The sequence below is a fragment of the Eriocheir sinensis genome, unplaced genomic scaffold, assembly GCF_024679095.1.
Source record: "Eriocheir sinensis breed Jianghai 21 unplaced genomic scaffold, ASM2467909v1 Scaffold558, whole genome shotgun sequence".
Taxonomy (NCBI): Eukaryota; Metazoa; Arthropoda; class Malacostraca; order Decapoda; family Varunidae; genus Eriocheir; species Eriocheir sinensis.
The window spans coordinates 50,001-64,818 of NW_026111896.1; positions in this window are offsets into that span (position 1 = coordinate 50,001).

Below are 14,818 nucleotides of genomic sequence, written 5' to 3' on the forward strand. Positions count from 1 at the left end.
AGGTAGAGAAACTAAACACGAAAAGAAAAAAGGAAGAAATATGGGAGAGGAAGGATGAAAGGAAAGGAAAAAGAGAAGATAAAGAGGGAAAGAGCAGAGATATAAGGTAGAGAAACTAAACACGAAAAGAAAAAGGGAAGAAATATGGGAGAGGAAGGATGAAAGGAAAGGAAAAAGAGAAGATAAAGAGGGAAAGAGCTGAAATATAAGGTAGAGAAATTAAAAACGAAAAGGAAGAAGGATGGTAAAGAAATGACGAAAGTGGAAAGTAAAGAAAATAAAAGGAAGAGAGTAAGAAAATAAATAATGACAAACCAACGTAAAGAAAGAGGAGGAAAGATAGAGAAGAGAGAGAGAGAGAGAGAGAGAGAGAGAGAGAGAGAGAGAGAGAGAGAGAGAGAGAGAGAGAGAGAGAGAGAGAGAGAGAGAGAGAGAGAGAGAGAGAGAGAGAGAGAGAGAGAGAGAGAGAGAAACGGGAGAGAAAAAATAAGATTGGAGAAGAAAAGGAGCGGAGAGAGAAGATGAGAGAGGAAGAACGAGAAGGAGGGAAAGATAAAATATTAAGAAAAATGAGGCAGAGAGAGAAAAACAGTAAAGCAAACGGCGGAGAAAAATTTGGAGGAAAGATGAGAGAGAAAAGAGAGAAAACCGAATAAAAAATAAAATGTGGAGAGAAAGAGGAAAGAGAAAATAAGGCACAACAAATGGCAAAGAAAGAAAAGATGGGAAAGGAAGGATGAGAGGTTGGGAAAAACGAAGAAAACAACATAACAAAAAAAAAGAGAAAGAGAGGATAAAGAAGTGGAAGAATGGGAGAAAATGAGATAATGGAAAAGCTAACTACTAAAAAAGAGGAAGAAAGTTGGAAAAGAAGGAGGAGGAGGAGGAGCAGGAAGATAAAGAGGAGGAAGATGGAAAATAACACAGCATGAAAACAGAGAACGAGAAAACACAAAATTCAGACAGAAGAAAAAAAAGGAAGAGGGAGAATGGGAGAAATAAAGACCAACAAAAAATGGGAAGTGTTAATAAAGAGAAGTGAAGAAAGATATGATTGATGAAAAAGAAAACAGGGGCGAGGAGAGCACGAAAGAGAATGAAACGAGTAAAGAGAGACAAAAAAAAAAATGAGAAAGAGGAAAATGGAGAAAACGAAGAGGGAGAGAAATGCGGAAGGAGATTTAAGAGAGTGTGACATGAGAGAAGGAAACACTCTCAACACACACACACACACACACACACACACACACACACACACACACACACACACACACACACACACACACACACACACACACACACAGACACCTTGACACTCCCATTTTCTCACCACAACCTCTAACACTAATTCTCAACACCATACCACACCACTCATACCACCATCACCATCATCACCACCAATGGCACTTTACCAACACCACAATACATCGCATCACAACACACACACACACACACACACACACACACACACACACACACACACACACACACACACAGACACACATACACACACACACACACACACAACAGCACGCCATTCCGCCAAGCTTTCCCAACATCACAAAGACATACAATTTCCCGTCAAACGCATTACAACCAAAACCGACCAAGGAAAAAGATGAACTACGAAGCTACACGATAACTTATTTAAAGCTACCCAAATGCAAGCCTTTACCAACACACCCACATACATACACCAACTATAAATTAAAACCACCAAGCTACGATCACCCACCAACCGGAAAAAGACGTTCAACCAAGGAGCATTTCAATCTCTATTTTATTTATTTTTCTACAGCAACGGAGGCATCATCTCAAGGGCATAAAAAACAAGAACATCAACAAAAAGTCCCGCTAACGTCAATGAAAAAAAGCCCGCTACATCAACAAAAAATAACGGTATATTCAATGCTGGCCTCTCGTTCATTTTTGCTTTCGTTCGGAGCAGCGTCTAGCGGTTTTTTTTTGTGTGTGTTTTATTTCCTTGAGCTGCTTCCCTTTGCTTCATTTTCTTAATATTTTCTCTTTCCCTCCCTCTCGTTCTTCCTCTCTCATATTTTCTCTTTATTTCCGTTGGTTTGCCTTTTTTTTTCCTCCCTGCTCGCTACACCAACAAAACAGCGTGGACGAAGGTCTGGACTAAGGTCGGTATTATAAGACCTTTTCGGTTCTCACCACCTATTTCTAAAGGTCAAAGAGGGGCTCAATCGGGTTCTAATGAGTGTTTCTTTAGGTTCATGGTACAGAAGAAGAGTCACACTACCACCAGGGTCACAAAACTACCCCTGGAAATGCCCACAACTCCTACGAAAGCCTTCTCAATTATGTGTTTCTTAGGTTCACGGCACAGAGGAAGGGTCACACTACCACCAGGGTCACAAAACTACCCCTGGAAATGCCCACAACTCCTACGAAAGCCCTCTCAATTATGTGTTTCTTAGGTTCACGGCACAGAAGAAGGGTCAAACTAATACCAGGGTCATAAAACTACTCCTGAAAATGCCCCAAACTCCTACGAAAGCCTTGCCAAATATGTGTTTCTTTGGTTCACGGCACAGAGGAAGGGTCAGACTACCACCAGGGTCACAAAACTACCCCTGGAAATGCCCACGACTCCTACGAAAGCCTTGTCAAATATGAGAACTCGGGCGACGAACTGTTTAGTAATTTGGCCCTAAGGCGAAGGAAGCAAATAGCAGTGATGGTTTAAATAGTCAACTGAAAAGGAAAACGGGAATAGGTTGCCTCCCATCTTGATTCAGCAATGCAGGTGAAAGATAGATGGGGGAAGGAGAAAGGGAGAGGGAAAGAGAGACCGCACTGAACAGGGGTATCAATTATGGGACGGCATATTTTATTGATACAATTACCGGGAGAGAAGGGAAGGAATGAAGGGCAGGGGAAGAGCGGGCGAGTGAGCCAAGGGAAGGGAAGGGAAGGAATGAAAGGCAGGGGAGGGGCGGGCGAGGGAGCCAAGGAAAGGAAGAAAGGGAAGAGGAGGGAAGGGAAGAAATGAAAGGCAAGGGAGGGGCGGGCGAGGTAGCCGAGGAAAGGAAAGGAAGGGAAGGGAAGGAATGAAAGGCAAGGGAAGAGCGGGCGATGGAGCAGAGGAAGGGAAAGGAAAGGACAGGAATGGAAGGATTGGGAGGTAATGCAGAGAAAGGGAGGGAGAGCCAGATATTAGCATAGAAGGTCATGAGTGAAAAAAGAGAGTTGGAAAGAATAAGAATAGGAAGAAACTACAAAGAGAAAGAGATTTGAAAGTACTGAATAAAAAAAAACGTGACGATAAACACAAGGAAACTTATAAAACAGAGAAGGAAAAAAATGGGAGAGAAAGAAAAGACAGATTAAACAGACTGAAAAGAAATAAAAGAAACACAATCATATGAAAATTTAGTCTAATAATGTCACTTTTATACTAAGAAAAGGGAAAAGGGGAGAAATAAAAAGGAAAAAGGGGAAAAATAATAGGAATAGGAGGAAAACTAAACAAATTAAAGGTAAAGGTAGCGGGCTTTTTTTATGTCTTTTTGTTACCCTTGCGTTGCTCTCTGTGCTGTAAAAAAAAAAAAAAAAAGGAAGGAAAGAAGAAAGCAGGCGATGACAAATAAACTGAAAATCGCACAATGGAATCCTGAAATCTTGTTAAGTGGAATTGGCTTTAGAACACTTTGGATCATCAGGTTGATTTTACAAAACTGATGATTGAGAAATATACAGGACGAGCGTGACATTTCATATTGCAGAGACAAGCCCCACACGACCTCCACACACACACACACACACACACACACACACACACACACACACACACACACATATATATTACAGGAAAGGAAGTGAGCCATTGTTGAAAGCGGTATTTGCTCATGGGTATAAAGACATACATATAGAAATTAAAAAAGGTAATATATCCGGTGAGCTTACAATTGTCGGCTGCTTATATATTACAGAAGAGGAAGTAAACAATTGTTGAAAGCGAGTAATTGATCATGTTTTTAAAGGGATACTCGTTGAAAAAGGAAAGTACACAATGGTCTGACTCAAACGTATTATATCCGGACCACTTAAAATGATCTGTTTCATGTACATTACAAAAGAGGAAGTGAGCCATTGTTGAAAGCGTTAATTGGTGATAATTTTAAAGGGAAACCAGTTTGAAAAAAGGTTAGTACATACGTTACACTAAAAAAAATGCCCTGACCCATATACGTTACCGACCAGGATGGTAACTCTATATATTTTTTTACTGTTCCGCGGTTGTTATTTCAGCGGGCTTATGTTTCATTGCGGCGCGGTAAGACAGTATCATCCCGCATATCAAAATGGAATCGCCAGAGCTGCCAGTACCGCTCAAAACTTTATATGAAAATCATTTAAATATTTTTTTCAGATGTTTTTTTTATTATCTTAGCGGGGGGGTTTCTACCGGACATTTTTAATAGCAGACTTTTTTTTTTATTGGGCTTGTTTTCTAATGGTCTTCTTTTCTGGCGGGCTGGGGAAGAGTAATCACAAGAGGGAAAGAGTGATGTGAGCTTCCTTGTAGCGTGATGCCAGTAGAGTGGTGATGTATGCTGATCAGATGACTTGGCAATAACTAGGGAAGAGTAATAACAGGAGATAAGAGTATCAGGGTAATTTTTTTATTATTGTTTCCTTTTTTTGTGCCCTTGAGCTGTCTCCTTTGTTGTAAAAAAAAAAAAAAAGGAGTGGTGAGCTGCTTTAGACTTGACATTGGTTGAAATTGGACGCTGACAAGAGTATATATTGGACTGTATGCTGCCTTGGTGACTTGACAATGACTGGGGAAGAGTAATAACAAGACATACAGGAGTGACGCGAGCTGCCTTAGACTTAGAAGTGATTGAGGATGGGTGTTTACAGGTGTATAGAACTGTTGTGAGCTGCCCCGGTAAACTGACAATGACTGTGGAAGAGTATTAACAAGTAGAAGTGAAGTGACCTGCCTTGGCAATGACAGGGAAGATTACAACTAAGAGGTAGGAGTGAAGTGAGCTGTCTTAGACTTAACCATGACCGAAAAAGAGCACTAACAGGAGTATAGGAGCTTGTATGTTGTCTAGGTGACTTAGCAAATACTGGGAGGAGTAAGAAAGGAGTGATGTGAGCTGCCTTAGACAAAACAATGATTAAAGAACAGTGTTAATAGGAATATCGAAGGGCCTTACAATGGCAATCCGCATTAACAAAAGCATAGAAGTGTTGTTTGCTGGCCTCAAGACTTAACAATCGCTAAGAGTTTTGAGTTAAGTATAAAACTGATGTGTGCTGCTCTGAAAGCACACATCCAAGAGTTGTCACCCTCCCTTACACTTTGAGGACATATCCCCTCTTTCCTTCCTTTCTACAGGTATTCTACCCAGCCGCCAGTCTCAGTCTTCCTCCGATGTTTCAAACACATACACACACACACACACACACACACACACACACACACACACACACACACACACACACCAGACTTTACATCCCAATTCCTCGCCGTCGTGTGTGTTCCTATAACGGAGGAAGACCCGAGAGGATTATTTTCCATGCCCGGTCTGTGTTCCGGAGGCTATTCTGTTTTCAATCCCAGATTGGTTTTCTGTGACAAAACCGTAACTCTTCTTAATTTCATAAACTTTCATTCAGCAAACATGAACCTCTTCTTTGTTTGGACGGTCTTCTTAGTGCTGGTGGCCGGGCCTCACGTGGACAGCTCCCGGGTACCGGGGCTGAAGGTGCTCCCGGAGGTGGACTCCTCGTGTGCGGCAGCGGTGAGAGCCGCTCTGGAAGAGTACCGCGCTCTTTTCGAGGGGCAACTTAAAGAAACACCGAATCTGACTGAACTAATGAAGACAAGGTCGGAAATAGCCTCTACCGACACCATTAAGACGATAGAAAGGAAAGTGTTTGTTAATACCGATGAAACGGGGCAAGAAACCGGAAAAAAGACAGTTGTTGAGAAGACGACAGAAACTGACGTAAAACCCAACGGAACTGTATCAAAGACTTCGGAAACCACGATTGATGTAGATGAGGACGGTAAACAACGGGGTGAAAAATCTGTGACCGAGAGTGAAACAGTGACGGGACAGACTCCAGACAACGGGAGCATAGTACAAACGGTTGACGTTAGAAAGGTAATGGACGAAGAGGGTAATGAAATAAAGGAGGAAGTTGTTATTAAGAAGGAATTAATAGTACAGCCTCTTACCAATACAACTGAAGAAAAGCCGCAGGACGATAAAGACGCAAATCTTATCGTTCCAAAAGTAGGGGCGGACGACAAAGGTAAAAACAAAACCGAATCAAAACGAACAGAGCAAAGAAAGGAGATTCTGCCCAGCAATATAACGAATGAAGCAGTTGTGAAAGAGAAAGAAGAACTTCTACCTTCACAGGAAAGCACTAATGTGACATCTGTGGAGGAGAGGAATGTTACAGAGAAGTATGATGGACTTCAGAAGGCAGAACGAACAGAGCAAAGAAAGCAGATTCTGCCCAGCAATATAACGAATGAAGTTGTTGTGAAAGAGAAAGAAGAACTTCTACCTTCACAGGAAAGCACTAATGTGACATCTGTGGAGGAGAGGAATGTTACAGAGGATGATGGACTTCAGAAGGCTGAACGAACAGAGCAAAAAAAGGAGATTCTGCCCAGCAATATAACGAATGAAATTGTTGTGAAAGAGAAAGAAGAACTTCTACCTTCACAGGAAAGCACGAAAGTGACATCTGTGGAGAAGAAGAATATTACAGAGAAGAGTGATGGAAAAGATGTCGAGAAAGAAACTGTAATTCAAAAAGAAGTCGAAAAGAATGTGTGTAATAGCGACATGAAAGAGGTTCGTAACGAAAAACATCTTAATGAAACAATTGAAGACTTGAAACACCAAGTTGATGACGTGAAAAACAAGATGAAGGAAGAAAAAGCAAAGGCTGAAGAAACAAATACTACGCCAATCACTCAAGACGGTAAAGTCGTTGAAAAGACAGTCCCTGCTGTGACGCCGGCGAAGGTTGTTAGAAAGGATGTGCCCTCGGTGGGAGAAGGAAAAGACTCCGTTGTGACTCGAGTTGTTAAACCCGTTACCCTTTCGGTGGTAGCAGAAAAGGTCCCCGTTGTGACAAATCAGACCGTTGCTGAAAAGATTCCCCCTACGGTGACGGAAGGAAAAGTCCACGTTGTTAAAGAAGAGAAAGTTATTGAAAGGGTTGTGCCCTCGGTGACGGAAGAAAAACTCCCCGTTGTGACAAAGGAGAAGGTTCTTGAGCAGGCTGCCCCTTCGGTGACACAGGAGATCGTAAGTGTCTCTAAGGAGCAAGCAGAACTTCCTCTCGCGGCAGAGGAGAAGAAGGTTATTGAAAAGATTATCCCCTCGGTGACAGAAGGAAAAGTTCCGGTAGTCCCTCAACAGGAGGTTGTTGAAAACGTTGCCCTTCGACGACAGAAGAAAAGTTCCTGTTGTGACACAAGAAAGGGTTATTGAGCAGAATGTCCCACAAGAAAGGGTTATTGAACAGTCTGTCCCACAAGAAAGGGTTATTGAAAGGGCTGTCCCACAAGAAAGGGTTATTGAACAGTCTGCCCCACAAGAAAGGGTTATTGAACAGAATGCCCCACAAGAAAGGATTATTGAACAGAATGCCCCACAAGAAAGGGTTATTGAACAGTCTGCCCCACAAGAAAGGGTTATTGAACAGAATGCCCCACAAGAAAGGGTTATTGAACAGGCCGCCCCTACGGTGACAGAAGAAAAAGTTCCTGTTGTGACACAAGAAAGGGTTATTGAACAGAATGCCCCACAAGAAGGGGTTATTGAACAGAATGCCCCACAAGAAAGGGTTATTGAACAGAATGCCCCACAAGAAAGGGTTATTGAACAAAATGCCCCACAAGAAAGGGTTATTGAACAGAATGTCCCACAAGAAAGGGTTATTGAACAGAATGCCCCACAAGAAAGGGTTATTGAACAGAATGCCCCACAAGAAAGGGTTATTGAAAGGGTTGCCCCACAAGAAAGGGTTATTGAACAGAATGCCCCACAAGAAAGGGTTACTGAACAGAATGTTCCACAAGAAAGGGTTATTGAAAGGGTTGCCCCACAAGAAATGGCTATTGAACAGGCTGCCCCTACGGCGACAGAAGGAAAAGTTCCTGTTGTGATAAAAAAGAAGGTTACTGAACAGGCTGCCCCTTCGGTTACAGAAGAGATTGTCACTGTTTCTAAAGAGAAAGAAGAAGTCCCTGTTGTAACAGAGGAAAAGGTTCCCGCTGTGAGAAATGAGACAGTTATTGAAAAGATTACTCCTTCCGTGGCAGAAGAAAAAGTTGTCAATCAACGGAAGGTTGTTTCTTACGAAGATGCTACAGAAAATCAGGAAAATAAAGCTACTGGAAATGAAGAAACGGACAAAACTGAATTGAAGTTTATCATCACCATACAAGAGAGAATAGTCCGCGAACAGACAGTCTCGATCATACCCGTGATGGACAAGGGCGCCAACACAAGAAGGAATGGAAAAGTGGCGAAGAAACAACTGAAAAGAATAATGAAGAAGGTGGCCCGCGCCGTACGGGAAGAATTAAGCAAGGAACACAAGACAGCGGGGCAGGGACAGTAGCAGGAGAAGCTGTAACCAGTGTGAGGGGACAGGCTGCCACTCTCCACCAAACCGACAGCCACCACCACCAAAGTGTCCCCTCAACACCCAGCTGCTTGCGATGGGATCCCTAAGAAAGTGTTCCATATTTTCTTGTCTTTTCTTATCTATCTATCTTACTATGGTGTACATTGTAGTATAAACACTTACACTTTGCGTCCCTAGGGAAACCAGGTGTAAGCTCTTTCCAACAGACTGAATCAACTCTTTTTGAGATAGGAGGAGGAGAAGGAGGACGAGGAGGGGGGGGTGGGGGGTGGAAGAGAACGATTTAAAATAAGAAAGAAATAAGAAAATAATAATATAAATAAGAGTAATACTAAATAAAGGAGGAGGAGGAAGAGGAGGAGGAGCACGAAGAGGAGGAAAGGAAAGAGAGCGATGCTAGACAAGAAAAAAATGAGATAATTAAGGTAATGGTAAATAAAGAGGGAGCAAAGGAGTGAAAAACAAGGAAAATGGAGGAGAGAGGAGAAAATCGGGCGTGAAGGAAAATTCAGGAGATCGGGTCGTGGTGACATCGTTCGTACCTGTATGGAGAACAAAAGTGAGTCATTAGAAGCCTCAGCGGAGACCTCGTCCACGGCAGCTGTGATGTCGTCAACTCCAGCTCCGGGAAAACAATAGTTACGCCTACGACGGGGGACTCTGCCACAGAATTCAGCCACCTGATGGCGAATCATAGAGAATCATAGAGAAAAAAAGATGCCCCCCTCCTCCCTCTCCTTCCTCCTCCTCCTTTTCTTAAGTTCTTTTATTCCTCCTCCTCCTCTTATGTTCTTATGTTATTGTGTGTCTTCTCCCCCCTGTGTTTTCCTTTCCTCCCTCTCCCACCCTCTTTCACTCCTGTCTCCTCTTCCCTCTTTCTATCTAGTTATTCTGGTATATCTATCTATCTGTCTATCTATCTATGTCTCCCCGCTAAGTTTTCATGGACTTGCGAGCCTGCGGTAAACACAAATTGTTGCGTGTGGCAAATAAAGTTCCCCTACCTACCTCCCTCTACTTCATATTTACCATTTCTATATCTTGGTCCTGTCCCTCTCCGGTTACGTCACTACTACTACTACTACTACTACTACTACTACTGGGTATGGGTGCGAGAGGGGTTTAGGGGTCTTAGTGAGCTCTGATCTCCGTCCAAGGGCACAATGCATTCAAGCTAGAAATCGAGCAAATAGGGTACTGGGTTTTATTTCAAGGACCGTAAGCAACAGAAGCGCCGAAGTCTTCCTCAAACTATATTTAGCATTAGTTAGACCTCATCTTGACTATGCGGTTCAGTTCTGGTCACCTTACTATAGAATGGATATCAAAATGTTAGAGTCGGTGCAGAGGAGGATGACTAAGATGATTCAAGGTTAAGGAGCTTGCCATACGTGGAAAGACTCAAACAGTTAAACTTGCACTCACTAGAAAGGCGAAGGGTGCGAGGAGACATGATTGAGGTTTATAAATGGATGAAGGGCTTTAATAAGGGGGATATTCATAAGGTTCTGTTGGTAAGAGAACCGGGTAGGACACATAGTAATGGGTTTAAACTGAATAAATTTAGATTCAACAGGGATATAGGCAAAAATGGGTTTACTAAGAGTGGTAGATGAGTGGAACAGGCTGAACAGTCATGTGGTGAGTGCCAATACAATTGTCGCATTAAAAAAATAGATTATGTAAATTCATGGGGTTAGATTCACGGGAGCTTAGGTTCAAAGGAGCTGCCTTGTACAGGCCTACCGGCTTCTTGCAGACTTCTACGTTCTTTGTTCTTATGCTCTCTCTCTCTCTCTCTCTCTCCTGGGGTACTACCTGCCACTCACACGACACGAATAAATGAAAAATTGCTGAAAGTAATCATTCTTAGCTTACCCTTGAAGTCCCTCGTGTGTGTGTGTCTGTGTGTGTGTGTCTGTGTGTGTGTGTGTGTGTGTGTGTGTGTGTGTGTGTGTGTGTGTGTGTGTTCGGGAGGAAAATTCAGTTTATATCTTTTGTGTGTGTTTGTGTGTTTTCTGGCAATAAATGAGAACCAGAAAGTTTCCCAGGGAGTGTTTCTTGACCATAATGGAAGGCTTGAGAGTTGGCCAGTATCTGCAGCGCCACCTGGCCACACTTTAACACACCAGAGAGTAGACGGAGGCAGACTCTTGAATCACCTGGATAGTCTCGCGAAAGGAAAGTGAAAGGAGATCGTGAAAAGGCAGGGATGGATAGGAAAGAGGGTAGCGACTGAGAGAGAGTGATTTACCTGGACTGTCTAGGAAGGAAGGTGAAAGGAGAAAGTGAAAAGGTCAGGAATGAGGGGAGAGAGTGTGTGGGAAGAGTAAACACACACACAACCTATTGAATAAAGAATGGAAGGTGAAAGGGAGAAGGAATAGAGAGGGACAGAACGCAGTTGAAATAGGGAAAAGGTAGAAAGGCCGTAGAAGAAATAGGAGAGGAGGAAGATGACCTCGCTCCTTACTTCTCATTTCGTCGTCACAAATATGTGATTCTGATTTTTTTCCTTTCACTATTTCTATTTCTCCTTCTTTCTTTCCTTTCCTTCTCGTCCCCATCTTCTCTTCCGTCTCGCTCCTTTCTTTTCCTTTCGTTATCCCGTCTTAATTCTCTGTATCTTATCCTCTTCTTCCCCACTCTCTTCTCCTTCTCTCTTCCTCGCTTCTTTCTTTTCCGTTCCTTTCTTCGTCTGAAATGTACCACTACCTCCTTCCTTTCCTTTTTTCATTTATCTTTACGACGAGAGGATTAAACCACAGCGTCTCACACCTCAACGCCTCTTTTTCCACCCATCCCACGTTCACTCTCCTCAACACCCTATTCAGTACCTTTTTTATGGGTATTTTCTGGCAGCTTTCCTCGATCCATCTTCCAGCGCCACTCTGCCTTTCATAACCTGTTATTACTATTCCGCCTTTCCGCCTCGCCCACAAGAAAAATGAAAGTGGATTGGGAAAGATTTATGCCAGAGTAGATTTCCTTATTCCCGCCGCAATCTGTTATCCGTATAGGTTTCAATGTGATTTTATTCTTCCTTTATTATGGATCCGATTTCTCTGTTCTTCTTTAATCTTCCTTACTTCTCAGTGCTATGTTTTTTTTACTTCATTTGCTTCTTTTCATCTTTTCAACAATATGTATTTTTGTGAATCAGCTGTTTTTCTTTCTACTAATACCTCGTTTTTTTTTTTTGTCTTTTTCTTTATCAGCTTCCTTCCGTCTTCCTCTTCGTGTTTACCTCAATCTTTTATCGTTCTTTTTTATCTTCTTTTCATCTTCTAAACAACATGTATTTTTGTGAATCAGCTGTTTTTCTTTCTACTAATACCTTCGTTTTTTTTTTTTTTTGTCTCTTTCTTTATCAGCTTTCTTCCATCTTCCTCTTCGTCTTTACCTCACTTTTATCGTTCTTATTTCCTCTTCTTCCTCTCCCTTTCCCTCTCCCTTTCTCCTTCTCTCCTCAGCATCACCGCCATCTTTTTCTTATTTTCTTTTTTTCATCTTATAAGCAGTATGTACTTGTGTTTCTTATTCCCATCCCTCCTATTATTTTTTTCTATCTTCTTCCTTTATCAGCTTCCTTCCATCCTCCTCAGATTTACCTCACCCTTTTATCATTTTTTTTTTTCTCCTCTTTCTCTCTCTTTCACTCTCTTTTTCTTCGTCCTCAACATCGCCATCACCACCGTTTATTTCTCCTTCCCACTTTATCACCAGTTATCAAACCTTCACTCTCTTCCCATCTGTTTATATCACCTTCCCTCTCTTCCACATTTCTTCTCTTCCTCTTCCTCTTCCTCCTCCTCTTCGCAAAATGAGTCACCTCTAATTCATCACACCACCAGACACACGCTTATTGCATCCTTCCCTTTTCCTCTTCCTTCCTTCCTTCCCTCTTCCCTCAGACTCTATTTATACTCTGCGTATCGTCATGCAACCAGACACATCATTGCAGAATATCTCTCTCTCTCTCTCTCTCTCTCTTCGTATCAGTAAAGACGGGACGAAGGAAATAAGAGAGAATGAGAGGTGGGTAGGGAAGGGAGAGAAATGCAAGGACGGGTGGAGTGAGAGAGAGAGAGAGAGAGAGAGAGAGAGAGAGAGAGAGAGAGAGAGAGAGAGAGAGAGAGAGAGAGAGAGAGAGAGAGAGAGAGAGAGAGAGAGAGAGAGAGAGAGAGAGAGAGAGAGAGAGAGAGAGAGAGAGAGAGAGAGAGAGAGAGAGAGAGAGAGAGAGAGAGAGAGAGAGAGAGAGAGAGAGAGAGAGAGAGAGAGAGAGAGAGAGAGAGAGAGAGAGAGAGAGAGAGAGAGAGAGAGAGATGCAGTGAGAGGACGAGAGAGGGAGAGAGATGAGGAGGAGGGAGAGAGGGAGAGAGGGAGAGACATGGAGGCAAAGAAGCTGCGGCGTGGTGGAGAGAAAATGAACACAAGGCCCCGAGGGTGAGCCATCGATCAGAGGCAGTCAGTCATCACACACACACACACACACACACACACGGAGATACGTCATGTTCTAAGTAGTTGTATAGAAAGCTAGAATTAGAGATAAAATTTAATGATGAATGTGTGACTAGGAAAAAAATAAATACTCTTGCAATCTGGTAAAAAATATATAAGTGTTACAAATGTTATTAGTATTTCTATTAATAAAGCTCCTTGAATTAATAACACCTATACATATTTTTCACCTGATTTTTCCTAGAAGTATGGTAATGAAAACTGTCTACTACTACTTCTACTAAACCTGATGCCGCTACTACTACTACTACTACAATTTTTTTTTTTTTTTTTTTTTTTTTTTTACGTTGTTGCCTATTGCGCCGGTAGGCATCTTCCCGGTGGGGCCTGATGATCGGCCCAAGGCTTCTTCCAGGTGGGGCCTGATGGTCGGCCCAGCCAGTTCTGGCGCAGGCGAGTGTTTATAGTGGCGCCATCTTGCATTGGCTCATGCTGCCCCCCGGAACTCGTTCTTGATTCGCTTGGACGGCTTCCTCTAGAGTCCGGGTTGATGGGTGGTCTTCAGGACAGCATGTGCGTAGTTTTAAGCCACTCGGCGGTGCCTAAAAAATCCGAGTGGTAGCGTGAGGATTCGAACCCGCGTCGTCCATCACGCGGCGAATGTGGGTCCAGTACGCTATCACTTCGGCCACCGCCTACCCTACTGCCTACTCCTACCACTATCCCCATCTCTTATTCCAGTATACTAATATTAGCCCAACAGTGACCAGGCCATCGAAGGGAACCCGCAGGCAAAACCCAAGAAAGACATACACCACTACGCGAAAAAAGAGGAGGGGAAAGGAAGGGAAAGGGAAGGGCTCAGAAATGTAAGGAGGGAGGAAAGAGTCTGAGATCAAACGTGCAGTGGTCGGAGGAGGAGGAGGAGGAGCAACTACCAACATTAGGTCTCATTGTGTCTCCCATTCATCCGTGAAAGAGCTGCTGCTTGCGTGTGTGTGTGTGTGTGTGTGTGTGTGTGAGTGCCAATACAATTGTCACATTCAAAAATAGACTAGATAAATTCATGGACAGCGATATTAGGTGGGGTTAGATACGCGGCTTAAGGTCAAAGGAGCTGCCTCGTACAGGCCTACTGGCCTCTTGCAGACTGCGTTCTTATGTTCTTATGTGTGTGTGTGTGTGTGTGTGTGTGTGTGTTAAGGGGAGAGATGAGACAATCAAACTATACACGAGGGCAAGAAAGAGCAGGAAAGGAAATTGCCATGGACTGACTCTCTCTCTCTCTCTCTCTCTCTCTCTCTCTCTCTCCGCTCAAATCAAAGAAACACTTGTAAAAACTCATTGTAATCCTCTTGACTTAGTTTGGCGTTTCATTTAAATTGCAAAACGTATTTACGGACGAGTGACCGAGGAAGAAAAAGCATATATACATTAATACATATACAGACGTGGGGGGACATACGTAAAGGTTCATGTCATTCATATTATTCACTATATATTATTACATTCATCATTCCTCTCCGTCTCTTTACTTATTTACACTCCATCACTCTTTTACTCCTCCACCAATTCAACATCTCTGACTACTCCGCCTCCTCCTCTTATTTGTGTAACTCATTGGTAAGACCTCACCTTGAGTATGCAGTACAGTTATCTCCAAATTACAAGGATGCCAATAAATTACTAGCGA